The following is a 19,867-nucleotide window of genomic DNA, read 5'->3' on the forward strand; positions in this document are numbered from 1 at the left end:
AAGCTTCTGCACAGCAAAGAAAACAATCAACACAGTAAAAAGACAACTTACAGAATTAGAGAAAATATCTGCAAACTACTCATCTGACCAGGGATTGATATCCAGAATATACAGGAACTCAAATATCTTAACAGCAAAAAAATAAACAAACAAACAATATGACTAAAAAATGGGCAAGTGATCTGAACATTTTTCGAAAGAAGACATACGAATGACCAACATGTATATGAAAAAATGCTCAATATCAATTATCAGGGAAATGTAAATCACAACCACAGTGATATAACATCTCACCACAGTCACGCTGGCTATTATAAAAAAGACAAAAAAAAATGCTGGCAAAGATGCAGACAGAAGGGAACTCTCATACACTTGGTGGGAATGTAAACTAGTACAGCCAGTAGGGAGAATAGTATGGAGGTTCCTCAAAAAACTACAAATAGAGGCACAATATGATTCAGAAATTCCTCTACTGGGTATTTATCCAAAGGAAAGGAAATCAACGTATTGAAAAGAAACCTGCATCCCCATGTTTACTGCAGCACTATTCATGAGAGCCAAGATATGGAACCAATCTACATGTCCAACAACAGATGGATGAATAAGAAAAATGTGATATATATATATATACACACACACACACACACACACACATATATACATACACACACACACAATGGAGTACTATTGAGCCATAATAAAGAATAAAATCCTGTAATTCAGGGCAACATGGATGGAAATGGAGAATATTATGTTAAGTGAAATAAGCCAGGAACAGAAAGTCCAACACTGCATGTTCTCACTCATATGTGGAAGCTAAAAAAAAGTTGATCTCATAGAAGTAAAAAGTAGAACAAAGGATACTAAAGGCTGAGAAGAGTAGGGGGAAAAGGGAGATAGAGATTTGTTAAAGGATACAAATAGATAGGAGAAATAAGTTATAGTGTTCTATGCCACTATAGGATGACTATAATTAATAATATCTTATAGTTTCAAATAGCTAGAAAAAGGATATTGAATGTTCCCAACACAAAGAAATGATAAATGTTTGAGGTAATGGACATGCTAATTACCCTGACCTGATCACTATACATTGTATAAATCACAACATAACTATGTACCTCATAAATATGTACAATTATTATGTGTCAATTTAAAATTTTCCAAAAAAAAAATTAAAAACAAATTTAAACCAACTTGGGCCTGGTTCACAGAAGGGTGTCCACATTACACTAGTACCAGTATACTTACTCAGAGATGCCGCTGAAGAGGAATGGTGAAGGAAAACCCTCCCAGAGGGCAGAAGTTTTGGCAGTACACCTTGAAGTCCCCTCAGCCAGGAAGGAGGGATGGCCTGTGGTACACTCATCTGTGGACAGTGAATAATGCTTTGGTCACCTGGTCAGGAAATTGAAAAGAACAAGCCTGGAAGATTGATAACTAGGAAGACTGAAGAAGAGACACATGCACAGATCTTTCAGAATGAGTGCTAAATGTGAAGGAAATTGTGTGAGTGCTTACCAAGGTACATCCACTGTAGAGGAGGCTTCAACAATAGGGGTGAACAAAGTGACTTGTTCTGGGACTATCAGTCAGCATCTTTCCTCATCTTCTGTTTTAATGGGCTTATGTACAAAATGGTCACAGTGGCAGAAATGAAGCACAGACCCAACAAAGTGGACTTCCCCTCACCAAGCTAATCTGTTGGCACTGAGTGCCCAAATTATCAAGAACAGAATCTAAACTGTGAGTCTCCAATATGGCACCATTTCCCAAGGCGATCAGTCAACTGCATGTTGGTACATTGATTATAAACACCCCTTCCATCATGGAAATGTAAGCCATTTGTTTGTGCTAGAATAGACATCTATTCTGTGTATGGATTTGCCTTTCCTGCCCATTGTGTTTCTGCCAACACTACCACATAATTCCTTACTCAATATCATGGTATCCTACTCAACACAGCTTCTAAGGAACACATCTTAGAAGTGTAATTAGAGTTTGCAAATCATAGAAAGAAATAGTCTTACTGCACAACCCACCATCTAGAAATATCTGGCTCAATATAACAATGGAATGGCCTACTACAGACTCAGTTACAACCTGAGCTGAGAAACATTTTGTAAGGTTGGGCCTGTCTGCAAAGAACAATATATGCTTTGAGCCATTGACCAATGTATGGCACTATTTCTCCCAAAGCCACAGTACACGAGTCCATAGTCAAGGAGTAGAAGAGAAAGTGGCTTCTCTTACTATTACACTTCTTCACAGAATTCTTCTTCCCATAACTTGAACTCTGCTTTATTCCCAAGACAGAATGTTTCCATTGAATTTCTAACAGCTAAATGGCTGTTTTAGATTCTATATGCAACTGAACCAATGGGCAAAGAAGGGAATTACTAGATGGAGTGACTGATCCTGACAACTAAAGAAACATTGGGTTGCTGCTACAAAGTGAGGCCAGGAAGGACTACATATGGGGATGCTGTCATTCATGGTACATAGCACCCCTATATTCCCATTGCTGATAGTAAAAGTTAATGTGGTAAACTACAATAACCAAGAAAAGACAGGACCACTGAAGATTCAGACCCTTCAGGAATGACAGTTTGGATCACACCACTTGGTAAATGCTAGTTCGGAGTACAGGAAGCATGAAATGAACTGGGGAGGAAGGGACACTAACCACAGGCTCGTGACTAGACAGAAATAAAGACTAATAACTAAGCATTATTTCTTACTTGCTTAATGTATAAATGTGTATTTATGTATTTCTGTATATATTAACATTTTTTTCTTTTCCTTTCCCACTGTAATTTTAAAAATTAATGGCAATTGTTAACTTTACAATTTCATCTTTAGGTTACAGAAGGTTCATAAGGGACTTTACTGAATTGAGGAGTAATTAACACATAATCCAGAGATTAATGTAATTTGGGATCATCTGTTTATGGGAAAGGGTGAGAGTGTCAATTTATTTATTTTTACTTATTTACTTTTTTGAGACCGAGTCTTGTTCTGTCACCCAGGCTGGAGTGCAGTGGTGTGATCTCCACTCACTGCAACCTCCACCTCCCAGGTTCAAGCTATTCTTGTGCCTCAGCTTCCTGAGTAGCTGGGATTACAGGCATGTGCCACCACACCCAGCTATTTTTTTTTTTTTTTTTTTTAGTAGAGATGGGGTTTCATCATGTTGCCCAGACTGGTCTCGAACTCCTGGGCTCAAGCGATCCACCTGCCTCGACCTTCCAAAGTGCTGGGATTACAGGCATGAGTCTGCGCCCGGCCAAGAGTGTCAATTTCTACAAAGGATAGCAGTATCTTGCTAAAGAAGAAGCTGCCATTTTCAAATTGCTGTATGGGAAGCTCAAAAATACAGAGAAAGTTGTGTGTGAATATTAAGTAAGCAAGGTAATGAGCTGTCCCAGTTGTTATGCCATTGTCTCTCAGTCCAAACTCACACATTTATACTCTTCTTTATGACCACAGGGCTGGGACTATGAGAACTATATTTCTACTTTGCCAATTGGTTTCCTGTTAGTTCTTCAAGGCAGAAGGAGTGAGACGAGATATGCTTCCTTCCTGACAAGTGGCTATCATTTATAATACTCAACTTTTTTGGCATTCCTAGAACCAGCCTCAACATATCTTATCAATGATCCAGCAAGAGTTAGGCAGTGGCCCCTCCTCAGAAGTCTGAGATGCCTCTCCTTTAAGTTTCCTTTTGTGCAAACTTCCTTTTGTGTCTTCACCTGTGGGAGTGGTAGCTTCCTCCTATAGTTACTATGTCTATGTTCAATATCTGCCTCCCGACCTTTTTTTTTTTTTTTTTTTTTTTTGCTTTTTTTGTTCCCCCAAACTCCTTAGCCAATTCCTTATGTTAAATTATTTCTGTTGAAATGCCAACTGTGGTTTCTGTTGTTCTGGCTGTATCCTGACTGATACAGTCATCCTGCAAGTAAGGAACCCAAACCATTTGCATTCCTGGCTAAAAACAAAGGAAATATGGAATAAATGGTAGAAGAAGGAAATGATAAAAATCCACTTAATCCTTGTGACTTTTTTTTTTTTTTTTTTTTTTTTTTTTGAGACGGAGTCTCGCTCTGCCACCCAGGCTGGAGTGCAGTGGCCGGATCTCAGCTCACTGCAAGCTCCGCCTCCCGGGTTCACGCCATTCTCCTGCCTCAGCCTCCGGAGTAGCTGGGACTACAGGCGCCCGCCACCGCGCCCGGCTAGTTTTTTGTATTTTTTAGTAGAGACGGGGTTTCACGGTGTTAGCCAGGATGGTCTCGATCTCCTGACCTCGTGATCCGCCCATCTCGGCCTCCCAAAGTGCTGGGATTACAGGCTTGAGCCACCGCTCCCGGCCAATCCTTGTGACTTTTTACAGCAACAAGAATTGTAGCATTCACGTGTACTTGTTATGTATATATTAACCAATGTTTTCTATTTTGTCCCCTTTCCCTTCCCCCACAGTTTTGTATGGAAAGTGTTGGTGGTTGCTTAATTTACAATTTAGTTCGTAGGTCACCAGCCCACAAAAAGACACACCCACACCTGATGGGAAGGAATGAAGATCACCAGTAGATCCCAAACTTGAGATGGATACAATGATTGATGGGACTTGGTGTCTCTCCTCTTGTTTGTATGACGGACAGAAGTATGAAGGTATCAAACATGGGTAGAAGGGTGAACTTGAATGCTGAGTAGCAGAAGGGGTGAACAATATGGATTCTGAGTCCATTTGTCCTCAAATGCATTCCTTGCCCTTTCCTGCTCTGCTTTGTATCACAAGGGGTTGCCCCATTGATTGTGATTCCCAGACTCACTATCAGCTGGTTTCTGAAAGATTGGAGGATGAAGAGGAAAGGAATAGGAATAAACTAGGGCATTTCTCCCCCTTCCTCTTCTAACTCAGTCACTTCTCTGGCAGTGACTGCATCTCCTCAGCGGCTCTAGTTCTCACCACACAGGTCCCTAGAGACCCTAGCCTCCAGTAAATGACCTCCAGCTCCAGAATTCAGTGATTCTTGTCTTCTTACTTTTGTCTTTCCAGGCTACAGGCAATGGTTTTCTGTTGTTACTAATATCTGAATTGCTCTCCTTTCTCTGTTAGGTACTCAGTTCCTCCAACACCTGGTAACCACTTTCCTGCATTAAATTTTCCCTGTTGTAAGTACTAGAAATGATTGCTATTTTCCTGATTGTCCCTATTAAAACAAATGATAGATAATCCCTGCTATATAATGTTATTATAATGTACTCTAGACACATTATAATACTAAATTGATACTCTACATCTCTACTACTTCTGAGAATGTTTATGCAAATACAGCTACAAACCTACACAATGAGGTTCATATGAAGTTATTCACTGCAGCATTGTTTGTAAAGCCAAAAATGAGAAACAAACTCAAGACATTTTCTATAGGGCATTGGTTAAATAAATATTAGTACATCTACAGAGCTGAAAAAAAGGACTCTTCCTGTGCACTAGTATATATTATGCAGTGACGAAAGCAGAGTACAGAACAGTATCTGCTGTTCTGAGTACAGTACAGAATGATATTTATAAGCCACACAGATGTATTACATAGATGTAGTAACAAATACAATATCTTTATTGAAAAAGTAATAAAAATTACAAAAATGCATAAAAAATAAAAAAGTGCAACTCAGTCAGTAAATAGTAAACATATCTGATATCAAAACACTCTATAAAAGTGTAGGAAAACAAAAGGTGAAAGAGGAAGGAGAGGGAGCAGATACACAGAGAGCTACAGTCCTCCTTTATGTAACTGGTCAAGAAGCCATAGTGGATATTGTAACTCCCCTTATCTACCCATTCAAGTTTAGGTTGCCTTAGGCTAGCTTATACCAGTTAAGGTTCTTTGCCCAGTGGACTGACTCAAACTTTGACCCCTGAGGTGTCCAATCCCACTTTGTTTTTTGGTAACCTTAGTAACTGGGCTTTGGAGTATACAGAAGCACCCCATTGTAATCCCTGCTTTATAGCAGTAACCCTAATTTACCTTTGAAAATCAGTACTAGTCACACCAGCCAATACTAGAAGACTTTCTTCTCTAGCTGTGAACTGAATTTCTGATTGTTCACAATTCTTTATAAAATGTAACAATGGTGCCCAAAAAGTATTCAGTAATTTCATGTATTATATCAATGGCAGAACTATGACAAGCAGAAATGGCAAATCTAAACACAGATTAAATACCAATTTTGATGATGATAAAATGTTTCTCTGGCCGGGCGCAGTGGCTCATGCCTGTAATCCCAGCACTTTGGGAGGCTGAAGCGGGTTGGATCACCTGAGGTCAAGAGTTCAAGACCAGCCTAACCAATATGGTGAAGCCCCATCTCTACTAAAATACAAAAATTACCCAGGTGTGGTGGCATGCACCTGTAGTCCCAGCTACTCGGGAGGCTGAGACAGGAGAATTGCTTGAACCTGGGAGGTGGAGGTTTCGGTGAGCCGAGATCACGCCACTGCACCCAAGCCTGGGCAACAGAGTGAGACTCTATCTCACACACACACACACATACAAAAATGTTTCTCCCAGAACTTCCAAATAAAGAAGGCAGATTGAACATAAAAATCCAATTTTAATCTCTCTGAAGCCCCACTAAAGCTGCAGTAAAGGGATTAAAGAAAAAAAAAACCCAAAAACTCACAAACCTACAAATACAGAGAGAAGAAAAGAGACAATAGCAACAACATTTTGGAGACTGGAAAACAGAAAAATGACTTAGGATACAGTAGGAAAAGCCAAAAACTAATCTGATATATACCACAGAATCTTCTAAAGGGTCAGGAACCAAGTGAACTTTTGCAAGTGGGGGTGGGGGAGTATTAAATAAGTATTGGTCGAATGCAGTTTTAAAATGAATTCTCCACTCCTTGATTGTGGGCTGTACTTAGTGTCTTTCTTCTAAAGAATAAAGTATGGAAAAAGAGTAACAAGAGAAACCTTTCAGACACCACCTTAACCAAGTGATCAAGGTTAACGTCAGCACTCATAGTCACGTGGATATCATGCACCCCCTCATATGATGCAATGGAAAGGGCAGTTCACCTCTGTGGTATTCTTCCCCCAAACCCACATTCCCAGTCTAATCATGACAAATCCCAATATCAGACAAATCTAAGTTAAGGGGCATCCTACAAAATACCTGGCCATTATTCTTCAAAAATCGCCAAGGTCATGAAAGACAAGACCAAAAAACTGGCACAGATTGGAGACTAAGGAGTCATCATGACCAAATACAACGTGATATCTTGAAACAGAAAAAAAGACGTTAGCGGAAAAACTGGTGAGAGCCTAATAAAGTCTATGGTTTACTTCATGGCATCGTACTCATGTTAATTTCTTAGTTTCAATAAATGCACCATGATTATGAAAAATGTTAACAATAGTGAAGCTTGATGAAGAGTACACAGGAACTCTCTGTACCATCTTTGCAACACTTTTATAAATCTAAAATTGTTTCAAAATTAAAAAAAATTAATACAAAACTTAAAAGGAGGTAGATCTGTAGTTCCCGTCTCTTACTCATGACATTGAGCAACTACCCCTGCAGAAGACTAGAACTGGTGATCTCTGGAATACAGAATGATAGAAACAGCCGTGTGGCTGGACACGGTGGCTCAAACCTGTAATCCTAGCACGTTGGGAGTCCGAGATGAGAGGCTTGCTTAAGCCCAGGAGTTTGATACCAGCCTGAGCAATATAATGAAACCCTGTCTCTACTAATAATTTTAAAAGAAATTAGCCAGGTATGGTAGCACGCACTGGTGGTCCCAGCTACTCAGGAGGCTGAGGCAGAAGAGTCACCTGAGTCCAGGAGGTTGAGGGTGCGGTGAGCCTTGATCACACCACCGCACTCCAGCCTGGGTGATAGAATGAGATCCTGTCTCAATAAAAACGAAAAAGAAAAAGTAAAAGTAAAAGAAACAGCTGTGGGAATGATTACTCTACTGGAAAATAGAAGCATGATCTGAACATGTGCATACTTAATGCTAAGACTCAATGCCAACTTTAGAACTGGGCGCCTAGGCCCCACACATTACAGGGCTCTATGTATCATCGAGAGAAGTCTGTCAACTTATGAGAAAACACACTGGTATATGTCACTCACGATCCAGCACTCAGAGCTGCCCCAGTGCAATCTATAACCTCAAATATTCCCTTTTGTGACACTAACTTCATTTAGGCTCCAAGTAAATGTTTCTCCACAGCTCTTGCTCAAAATAAAAGGTGACTGTCTGGGCACAGTGGTTCATGCCTATAATCCCAGCACTTTGAGAGGCCAAGGCAGTTGGATCTCTTGAGGTCAGGAGTTCGAGACCAGCCTGACCAACATGGTGAAACCCTGCCTCTACTAAAAATACAAAAATTAGCCGGGTGTGGTGGTGCACGCCTATAATCCCAGCTACTCAGGAGGCTGAGGCGTGAGAATCACTTGAACCCGGGAGGCAGAGGTTACAGTGAGCCAAGATTGCACCACTGCACTCCAGCCTGGGCAACAGAGTGAGACTCCATCTCAAAAAAAAAAAAAAAAAAAAAAAAACGGTGACTACCCTGGCATGCTATCTAGGTGTGTGAGTTGTACCTCTGCTGTCAGAGACAGACTGTGCTTTGGACAACAGAGAAAATTTGGACAAAAGTAGAAACACTTTGGAAAGAGAAAATACAAATAAATTAGTTTGACAAATCCTTCCTCTCTGAGAGCATGAATGAAATAGATACCTTACAATGTCTCAGAGTGTCAAATGTCCCTTTTTTTTGGCTTCTCTTCAGGTTTCACTTGGAATATCCAGTGATAATCACTAATTGGTATATTATTCAGCACCGTTATACATGGTAGCTAAGAAACAGTCTGTAACATTAAACAATTAGTATTATACTTTAAAAAATTTTTTTTTAATTTTTTGTAGAGACAGGGTCTTGCTCTGTCATCCAGGCTGGAATGTAGCAGCAATGATCATATCTCACTGTAACTTCAAATTCCTGGGCTGAAGAGCTCTTCCAACCTCAGCCTCCTGACTAGCTGGAACTATAGGAGTGAGCCACCGTGTTTGGCTAATACTTTTTTTTCTTAAGTCTGCATTGCACTATGTTGCCAGTGTCAGAGGCGTTTAAGGCAGAGTGACTCCATCTTGAATAGGGGCTGGGAGCTACTGGGCTGCATTCCCAGGAGGTTAAGGCATTCTTAGTCACAGGATTAGACAGGAGGTCAGCACAAGATACAGGTCATAAAGACCTTGCCGGTGAAGTGGGTTGTGGTACAGAAGCTGGCCAAAACCAAGATGGCAACAAGGGTGACCTCTGGTCATCCTCAATACTCATTATACACTAATTAATGAGTGTCTTAGCATTAGCATGCTAACAGACCCTCCCACCAGTTTACAAAAGCCATGGCAACATCAGGAAGTTACCCTGTATGGTCCAAAAGGGGACTGTTTGGGCACAGTGGCTCACATCTGTAATCCCAGCACTTTGGGAGGCTGAGGTGGGCAGATCACGAGGTCAGGAATTCAAGACTAGCCTAGCTAATATGGTGAAACCCTGTCTCTACTAAAAATACAAAAACTAGCTGGGCGTAGTGGCACATGCCTATAGTCCCAGCTACTTGGGAGGCTGAGGCAGGAGAATCGCTTGAACCTGGCAGGTGGAGGTTGCAGTGAGCCAAGATCATGGCCCTGCACTCCAGCCTGGGTGACAGAGAGAGACTCTGTCTCGAAAATAAAAATATAAATAAATACATACATACATACATACATACATACATACATACAGGGGGAAGAACCCTCAGTTCTAGGAATTGCCTCCCTTTCCTGGATATCTCCTGAATGATCCACCCCTTGTTTAGCATATAATCAAGAATTAACCATAAAAATGGCCAACCAGCAGCTCAGGTTGTTGCTCTGCCTATGAAAGTAACCATTCTTTTATTCCTTTACTTTTGCAAAACTTGCTTTCACTTTACTCTATGGACTTGCCCTGAATTCTCTCTTGTGCAAGATCCAAGAACCCTCTCTTGGGTTCTGGATCAGGAACCCTTTCTGCTAACACCAGAATTGATACTGAACTCCTGGCTTCAAATGATTCCCCCTCCTTGGCCCCTCAAAGTACTGGGATTAGAGGCATGAGCCAACCATGCCCAGCTCATATTACTTACTCTTGAATCTATGTGTGTATATGTCTAGATGTAACAAGTAAGTTATTCTCTTTAGCATAGTGAGTTTGGGGGTCCCAGTTTTATACTGACCTTTGGGTGTTAATTCTAAAGTCATAATTAGTTTTATTTTTATAAGATGTTTACCAGTATTTAATTAAATTTTCAAAACAAATTAGAAATTCCAGCTTTAAATATTTTATTTAAATTTTTATATTCATTTATTATAATTAGTTATAAACCAAAAATAAAATTCTAAACCCCCAGTTAGCTGATGGACCCTTCCCTCAGCCTAGGCCAGTCCAAAATTAACCTGAAAAACCAGTTCAGGCCATGATGAGAAGTGGGGGTCAGACATGCCTCATTATACCCTCCTTGCTTTGGAATTCAGGTACAGCTGACCAGCATTAACACTAAAACAGAGATCTTAAGACTAAAAAAACAGATTTTTTGTAGCAATAGGACATCAAATTCCAGTCTGATTCTAGTATAGCATCACATAATGGATAGCGGACCCTGAAACAAATTGAAGGATTTTACCCCAAAATGTATTTATTTGACATATTTTGAAATGGCCCTGCAAAGCTGTCTCTTGTGGGGAAAATCTGCATTCTATAGAGAATTCCCATTCCTTTCCAGGTCTTTTTCCTGATCCAGGAGAAAATTAACTAAGAGTGTAGCACCTTTTCGGGTCTGATAAGCTCAGAAGCCTGCTACCTGGAGGCTTCATCTGCATGATAAAACCTTGGTCTTCACAACCCCTTATTTTAACCTAGACATTCCTTTCTATTGATTCTAGGTCTTTAGATAATAACTCTTTCGATCAATTGCCAATCAGAAAATCTTATAACCTGGAAGTTCCCTCCTTCCCCTCCGCATCTTGAGTTGTCCCACCTTTCCGAACCAAACCAATGTATATCTCACATGTAATAATTGATGTTGTATGTCTCCATAAAACCTATAAAATCAAGCTGTAACTTAACCACCTTGGGCACATGTTCTTAGGACCTCTTGAGACTGTGCCTCAGGCCATGGTTACCCATATTTGTTTCAGAATAAATCTCTTCAAATATTTTACAAAGTTTGGTGCTTTTCACTGACACATTTAGGAATGTTCATTGATAATTTTAAAATGATCCAACGACTGCATATGGAGCACAAAACTAACTGATTAACTTCCCTAGGGGGAAAGAAAATAGCCTACACAACTGAACGCTTTTATTAATTACTATATTTCCACTCTGTAAAAACATGGTAACTTTTATATTTTTAAAAAAGCTAAGTACCACTATAACTGAATTCTAATCACTTTGTTGAATACTAAGCATAATTTAATTATATTACTGTTTGAGGAAATATGTATAAAATTATCCCTTAATTGTATGAAATGCAGATTATAACATATACTGTTTTCCAGATTTAGTGTCTAGTTTGTCTTTTAATTTTCCTTTCAGTCTATGTACATTTAGCCAATAAATAATAAAAATAGAACCATAGCAATAGCTGTCAAGTTCTTTTCTTCCAATTAAGAAACAATTTTCATTTCTCTACCAAGAAATCACTGTTTACAAGAAACATGAGATAACAAGAAAGTCACTTCGTTTTATCTTTCCAAAAAAAACTGTAAGTGAAAGGGAAAAAGCAATCATTCTTTTTTTTGAGACAGACAGAGTCTCGCTCTGTCACCCAGGCTGGAGTGCAGTGGTGCAATCTAGGCTCACAGTAACCTCGGCCTCCCACATTCAAGTGATTCTCATGCCTCAGCCTCCCAAGTAGTGGGGATTGCAGGTGTGCGCCACCACACCCAGCAAATTTATATATATATATTTTTAGTAGAGATGGGGTTTCACCAGGTTGGCCAAGCTGGTCTCAAACTCCTAGCTTCAAGTGATCCACCTCTCTTGGCCTCCCAAAGTGTTGAGATTACAGGTGTGAGCCACCACACCCAGCTGGCAATCATTATTTCTTTAATTCCCAAATATGGTTTGACTAATTTTTAGTAACCACAATCCCTACATTCAGTATAGATTAAAAGAATTCTGCCGGGCCTGGTGGCTCACGCCTGTAATCCCAGCACTTTGGGAGGCCGAGGCGGGCGGATCACGAGGTCAGGAGATCGAGACCATCCTGGCTAACACGGTGAAACCCCGTCTCTACTAAAAATACAAAAAATTAGCCGGGCGTAGTGGTGCGCGCCTGTAGTCCCCGCTACTTGGAGGCTGAGCCAGAATGGCGTGAACCCGGGAGGCGGAGCTTGCAGTGAGCGGAGATCGTGCACTCCAGCCTGGGCCACAAAGTGAGACTCCGTCTCAAAGTCTCAAAAAAAAAAAAAAAAAAAGAATTCTTATTTCTAGATCATTTTAACTTTTCAGGAGCCATTAATTTTATCAAGAATAAACATTTCATTTATATTTTGTTAAATCTCAGTGTTTACCATAAAAAACATCACACGGTACTAAGAAGCACAAAAGAAAACTTGAACAAATAAAAAGATATATCATGTTTTTTGCCCTTCAACCATTCATGCAATGCTGACTTCCAACAAAGATCAGCTTATTTAAGCCCGTCATTAAATATCCAGAGATTCTCTGGTTCCCTCAACTAGTTAACTAGTATATTTGGAATTTCTCTTTTAATCTGAGCCACCTGCCATCTTTTCTCTTCTTTTCAAACTCTATCCATCACTTTCACCTATGTGTTTCCTTTACCTAGACAGGACCTTTTTGGGCCGGATGCAGTGGCTCACGCTTGTAATCCCAGCACTTTGGGAGGCCAAGGCAGGTGGATCACGAGGTCAGGAGTTCAAGACCAGCCTGGTCAAGATGGTGAAACTCCGTCTCTACTAAAAATACAAAAATTAGCCAGGCGTGATGGCAGGCGCCTGTAATCCCGGCTACTCGGGAGGCTGAGGCAGAGAATTGCTTGAACCCGGGAGGCGGAGGTTGCAGTGAGCCAAGATCATGCTGCCAAGTCTTTCTGTCCTCAGTGATAAGCCACTGCAATTTCTACACTATTTTTCAATGCGGCTACCTTGCTCTAGCATTCTGAGGGTGGGGCTGTAGAAAAATATGCACAAGCCTCTGCTATGCTCAGCTCATCTGTTCACTACAATGTAGGTCAACTGTCCTTAAACCAAACATAGGTTCCTGAAAACTGTTTCCAAATTAAAATAATGAAGCATTTATGATGTCTTTTTCGGAAAATATACTTCATCTCCAATTGATAAAGGGAAGCTCTCTTTTAATAGATGAATGTAGATAATAAATGTAGAAGAAATGATACATCAGAAGAATCACCATTTGTCAATGCCCACTCCTCAATGAAATAATTGATTCAGGTAATGATCATCAGTGGCTATAAAAATTAGCAAATAAAGCAAATATAGCAAAATGATAGCACCTATTGAATCTAAATGGTGGGCAAATTCTTTCAACCTTCTGTATGATTAAAAATTTTTCAATTAAATGTTGGGGGAAAAAGTCTCTCAATTTAAGATGAAGTTTCTCCCAGAAAGATCCATGTTCCCTTATAAAAAGGGAACCCCGATGACTGACCCACCAGTCATCTAGGCATGCCCAGATATATCTCCCCATGCGAACTTCTAAGGTAAGTACAGCTTAAGTCTGAGCTGAGAACCCTGCCACATTTGAGTTGTAATTTCTGCCTTGTCCCTTCCTCTTTCTGATCCTTTCAGCTCGGTTTCCTCCCATCTGTCTTCAGCAAGATCCTTGAAAACACGTATCAGTTTACTACTGCATAAACACAACAGAGTGCAAGTCAGCTCCATCCGAGGAGCTTTTTCAAAATGTACACGCCCAGAGCCTGATTCTCAGATATTTCAATTCATTAAGTCTTGGGTGGGGCCTGGGCACATCATTTTGGAAAATGTATCCAGATAACTCCGATGGACCTCCCTGAAAGAGAACCATTTCTATGAAGTTATCTTTAGGTTTTTACCAGATGAATCTATACACACAAGAAATTTAGAAATCAAAAAGAGAAATATCAAATTAAGAAACTCAAAAAGTTCAATTTGCTGTGGTAGTTTTTTGTTTGTTTGAGACAGAGTCTCACTCTGTCACTCAGGCTGGAGTGCAGTGCAGTGGCACAATCTTGGCTCACTGCAAGCTCTGCCTCCCGGGTTCACGCCATTCTCCTGCCTCAGCCTCCCAAGTAGTGGAACTACAGGCGCCCACCACCAAACCTGGCTAATTTTTTTTGTATTTTTAGTAGAGACGGGGTTTTGCCGTGTTAGCCAGGATGGTCTTGATCTCCTGACCTCGTGATCTGCCTGCCTTGGCCTCCCAAAGTGCTGGGATTACTGGTGTGAGCCACCGCACCCGGCCGCTGTGGTAATTAATGCTGCTCACTTGTGTCTAATTCTCCTCTCTTTCCTAAAGCCCTTGAAGTTAGACCCGGTCATGCTACTGACTTTGACCAATGAAATTATAAGTAGCAGTGGCACATATCACTTCTAAGAAGAAATATTTAAGAACCAGTGCAGAAGTCACCATATCCCTTTTTTTTCTGCCTTGGCCATGATAAAACATATGGCAAATGGAGCATCCATCAGCATAGATTCCTGGGTGACTATAATGAAAAAAGTCTCCCAGTCAAGTCACATAGGACATAAAATGGAAATGAGAAATAAACTTTTTTGTGATAAACTAAAGATATATAAAAGTTGTTCATTAATGCAGCAAAACCTAACCTATCCTGACTGATAAACAGGCAAATCCGTTTTTTCACAGAGGCAAACCCACTTACGAGAATCAGTCCTCTCTTCATCAACGACTAAAAATTTACACAGACAGAGTTGAATAAAGGAAAAGAAGGGAACTTCAGGGTCAGGGAGACTTAAGTTTAAATCCATGTTGCCACCTATTTGTAATAATAAAAAGAATATACAATGATGGTGTAATATGCAATTACTTTTAATAACCACTAACATTTATGAAGAACTCACCCTGTACCAGCCACTGTGATGAGCACTTTACATGAATTATTTCACTTAGTCTTTCATTTTACAGATGAGAAAAATGACATTAAAGAAGTTAGGTAACTTGCCCAAGGTCACAGATTTAGGAAATGGTGGAACAAGAATACTAATACAGGCAATTAAGCTGCAAAGACTGTGCACTTAACCGTTACTCTATATTGCCTTCCTGTGTGACTTGGACCAAATTAGTTGATCTCTTTGAACCTCAGTTCCCTCAGTTTAGAAGAGGGCTGAGAACTATCATGCAGACTTTTTGCAAAGATTACAGGAGATAATTATATAAAGCTATTAATATGATTACTGGCCTCTTGTAGACCAGGTAGTCTATTATTTTATAGACATGGTAGCTATTATTTTATAGTAGCTAATATTTCACTCATTTACCTCTTCTCTGTAAATGGAGAATAGTCAATATAAAGAAAGGTAAAACATGAATGTAACTTTAAAGGTAACTTGTCATGGTCTATGGGAATTTAGTACTGTAAAATGATAGGTAACACAAATATAATAATCAAACCTTACATTACAATGCTTGCATTACTTAATGGCCAATATTGAACTGACCATTGCTGACTTCTCAAAACAGGCTTTTTTGTTTGTTTGTTTTAGTTTTTTTTTTTTTTAATTGGAGTCTCATTCTTTCGCCCAGGCTGGAGTGCAGTGGCATGCTCTCAGCTCCCTGCAACCTCTGCCTCCCGGGTTCAGGCGATTCTCCTGCCTCAGCCTTCCGAGTAGCTGGGATTACAGGCACATGCCACCATGCCTGGCTAATTTTTCATATATTTAGTAGAGATGAGGTTTCACCATGTTGGCCAGGCTGGTCTCCAACTCCTCGCCTCAAGTGATCCACCCACATCGGCCTCCCACAATGCTGGGATTACAGGCATGAGCCACTGCGCCCAGCCAAAATAGGTTTTTAAAGTAAAGTTGGCTGGGCGTGGTGGCTCACGCTTGTAATCCCGGCACTTTGGGAGGCCACAGTGGGTGGATCACCTGAGGTTGGGAGTTCGAGACCAGCCTAACCAACATGGAGAAACCCTATCTCTATTAAAAAATACAAAATTAGCTGGTCGTGGTGGTGCATGCCTGTAATCCCAGCTACTCAGGAGGCTGAGGCAGGAGAATCGCTTGAACCCAGGAGGGGGAGGTTGCAGTGAGCCGAGATCATGCCATTGCACTCTAGCCTTGGCAACAAGAGCGAAACTCAAAATAAATAAATAAATAAATAAATAAATAAATAAATAAAAATAAATAAATAAATAAATAAATAAATAAATAAAGTTACAGCGTACAAACAAATAGCACTCGTAAAACACCCAGTGATACAGTAACTGGACCCAGTAGCTCCACAGCTATTATGTCTGAAGACCCAAGAAAAAATATTTCAAGGGTAGTAGGAGGATATTTTATGGTCAGCTAGTCCCAAATGACATTCTGGGATCAACTCATTAAATATGAAGCTATTTATTATGTATCTTTTATTTATTTAACTTCCTCCTTTCTTTTGCTTCCTAATGGCATGTATGTTTACAAGAAGCTTTTTTGTCTGGCAGGATCATCAGTGTTATATTCTAAATCTAGTTTTAAAAAATCAATTTAAAGTTATATAAAAAGGATGCCTGATGTGAATTCATTCAAGAGTGAAACAGATTGAAGTCTGGGTGGCTTATTGATAGCATGCTTTTTTAAAAAATCAACTTTATTTTTTAGAGCAGTTTTAAGTTCACAGTGAAATAGAGCAGAAAGTACAGAGAATTTCTATATGACCTTTGCTCCCTCTCTCTCTCACACACACACACACACACACACACAGAGCCCCCCCACAATTAACACGTCTTACCTTTGTTACAATCAAATAACCTATATTGACATTTTATTATCATCCAAAGTCCATAGTTCACTTTAGAGTTCACTTTTGGTATCATACATTCTATGGGTTTTGACAAACATATAAGGACATTCATTCACCACTATAGTACCATATAGAATAGTTTCACTGCCCTAAAAATTCCCTACATTCTTCACATTTTTTCCTCCCTCCCTCTAATCTCTCACAACCATTGACCTTTCTACTGTCTCCATAGTTTTGTCTTTTCCAGAATGTCATATGGTTGAAGTCATATAGCTATTTCAGATTGGCTCATTTCACTTAGCAATGTGCATGTAAGGTTTCTCTATGTTTTTTCATAGCTTGATGGCTTCTTTTTCTTTTTTTCTCTCTCTCTCTCTTTTTTTTTTTTTTTATTTTTTATTTTTTAGAAATAGGGTCTCACTCTGTTGCCGAGGCTGGAACGCAGTGGCACAAACGTGGCTCACTGTAGCCTCTCCTGTCCGGGCTCAAGCAATCCTCCTGTCTCAGTCCCCCAAGCAGCTGGGACTATAGGCATGTGCCACCACGTTTGGCTAATTTTTCTATTTTTTGTAGAGACGGGCTTTCGCCATGTTGGCCAGGGTGGTGTCGAACTCTTGGGCACAAGTGATCCACCTTGGCCTCCCAAACTGCTGGGATTATAGGTGTAAACCACCACACCCGGCCGATAGCTTATTTCTTTTTAGCACTGAAAAATATTCCATTGTCTGGAGGTACTACAGTTTACTTATCCATTCACCTACCAAGAGACAATTTGGTTGCTTCCAATTTTTGACAACTATGAATAAAGCTGCTATAAACATCTGTATGCAGGTTTTATGTAGACATACCTTTTCAACTTATCTGAGTAAATACCAAGGCACATGATTACTGGATTGCATGGCAAAAGTATGTTTACTTTTTTAAGAAATTGACAAACTGTTTTCAACAGTGGCTGGGTGTTTAGTTTTTTAAGAAATTATCAAACGGTTTTCTACAGTGGCTGGGGTTTGGGCCATACTCCTGAAAGATACAATTCCAAATGCTGTAATATCAAATATTGAATTCCAAAAGATCAAAATCCTAAAGTCTAAAATCCCCAAAATCCCAATCCTGATAGACCAAAATCACAACATAATTCTGGAAAGATAATTAAAAAACAATTTTTTAAAGACATTTACTTACATTTGTAAAGGAAGTTTGACTGAGAAACATAAAAACACAACCAAACACTTCATAGGCATTTGAGATTATGGCTTTTGGGATTTTTGTCTTTCAGATTATGATTGGCACTCTGTAACGGCTCTACCATTATGCATTCCCAGCAGCAATGAATGAGAGTTCTTGCTGCACCAGCATTTGGTGTTTTTAATGTTTTGCATTTGAGCCATTCTAATATGTACATAGTGGTATCTCATTTTAATTTGCAATTTGCTGATGGCACACAATGTTGACAATTTTTTCATATGCTTGTTTGCTACCTGTATGTCTTCTTTGGTGAGTTTTTAGAGTACTTTGGACACCAGTCCTTTATCAAATCTATTTTGCAAATATTTTCTCCCAGTCTGTGGTTTGTCATTTCATTCTCTTCAATGTGCTTTCACAGAGCAAACGTTTTTAATTTAATGAAGTACAGCTTATTGAAGGGGTGGCCTACCCCTCCACACCTGTGGGCGTTTCTCGTTAGGTGGAACCAGAGACTTGAGAAAAGACATGAGACACAGAGACAAAGCATAGAGAAAGAAAAAGTGGGCCCAAGGGACCAGTGCTCAGCATACAGAGGACCCACGCCGGCACCGGTCTCTGAGTTCCCTCATTATTTATTGATCATTATCTTTACCATCTTAGAAAAAGAGAAGTGGCAGGATAATAGGATCATCATAGGGAGAAGGCCAGCAGTAAGACATATGAATAAAGATCTCTGTGACATGAATAAGCTTAAGGAAAAGTGCTGTGCCTTGATATGCATATGCAAACATCTCCATAAACCTTTTTAGTGCATAAAGAGCAGCATTGCGCTAGCACGTCCCACCTTCAGCCCTAAGGTGGTTTTCTCCTTTCTCAGTAAACAGAACATACAATTCAGTTTTACACCAAGATGTTCCATTGCCCAGGGACAGGCAGGAGACAGATGCTTTTTTCTATCTCAACTGCCAAGAGGCCTTCTTTCCTCTTACACTAGTCCTCCTCAGTTCAGACCCTTCACGGGTGTCAGGCTGGGGGACGATCAGGTCTTTCCCTTCCCACGAGGTCATATTTCAGACTATCACATGGGGAGAAACCTTGGACAATACCTAGCTTTCCTAGGCGGAGGTCCCTGTGACCTTTGGCAGTGTACATGTCCCTGGGTACTTGAGATTAAGAGAATGGTGATGACTTTTCACAAGCATACTGCCTTCAGGCACTTGTTTAACAAAGCACACCCTGCACAGCCCAAAATCCGTTAAACTTTGAGTCACCATAGCACATGTCTCTTGCAAGGACAAGGTTGGGGGTAGGGTCACAGATTAACAGCATCTCAAATACAGAACAAAATGGAGTCTCTTACGTCTACTTCTTTCTATATAGACACAGTAACAGTCTGATCTCTCTTTCTTTTCCCCACAGCTAATCAATTATTTCTTTCATGGAGTATGCCTTTGGTGTTAGATCTAAAATATTCACCTCAAACCCAAGGTCATCTAGATTTTCTTCTAGGAGTTTCATAGTTTAGCATTTTACATTTCAGTCTAAAATCCATTTTGAGCTGATTTTGTGAAGAGCTTAAGATCTGTGTCTACATTCATCTTTTTGCATGTGAACATCTCCTTGTTCAGCACCATTTGTTG

The sequence above is a fragment of the Macaca mulatta genome, chromosome 15 (genome assembly GCF_049350105.2).
Source record: "Macaca mulatta isolate MMU2019108-1 chromosome 15, T2T-MMU8v2.0, whole genome shotgun sequence".
NCBI lineage: Eukaryota > Metazoa > Chordata > Mammalia > Primates > Cercopithecidae > Macaca > Macaca mulatta.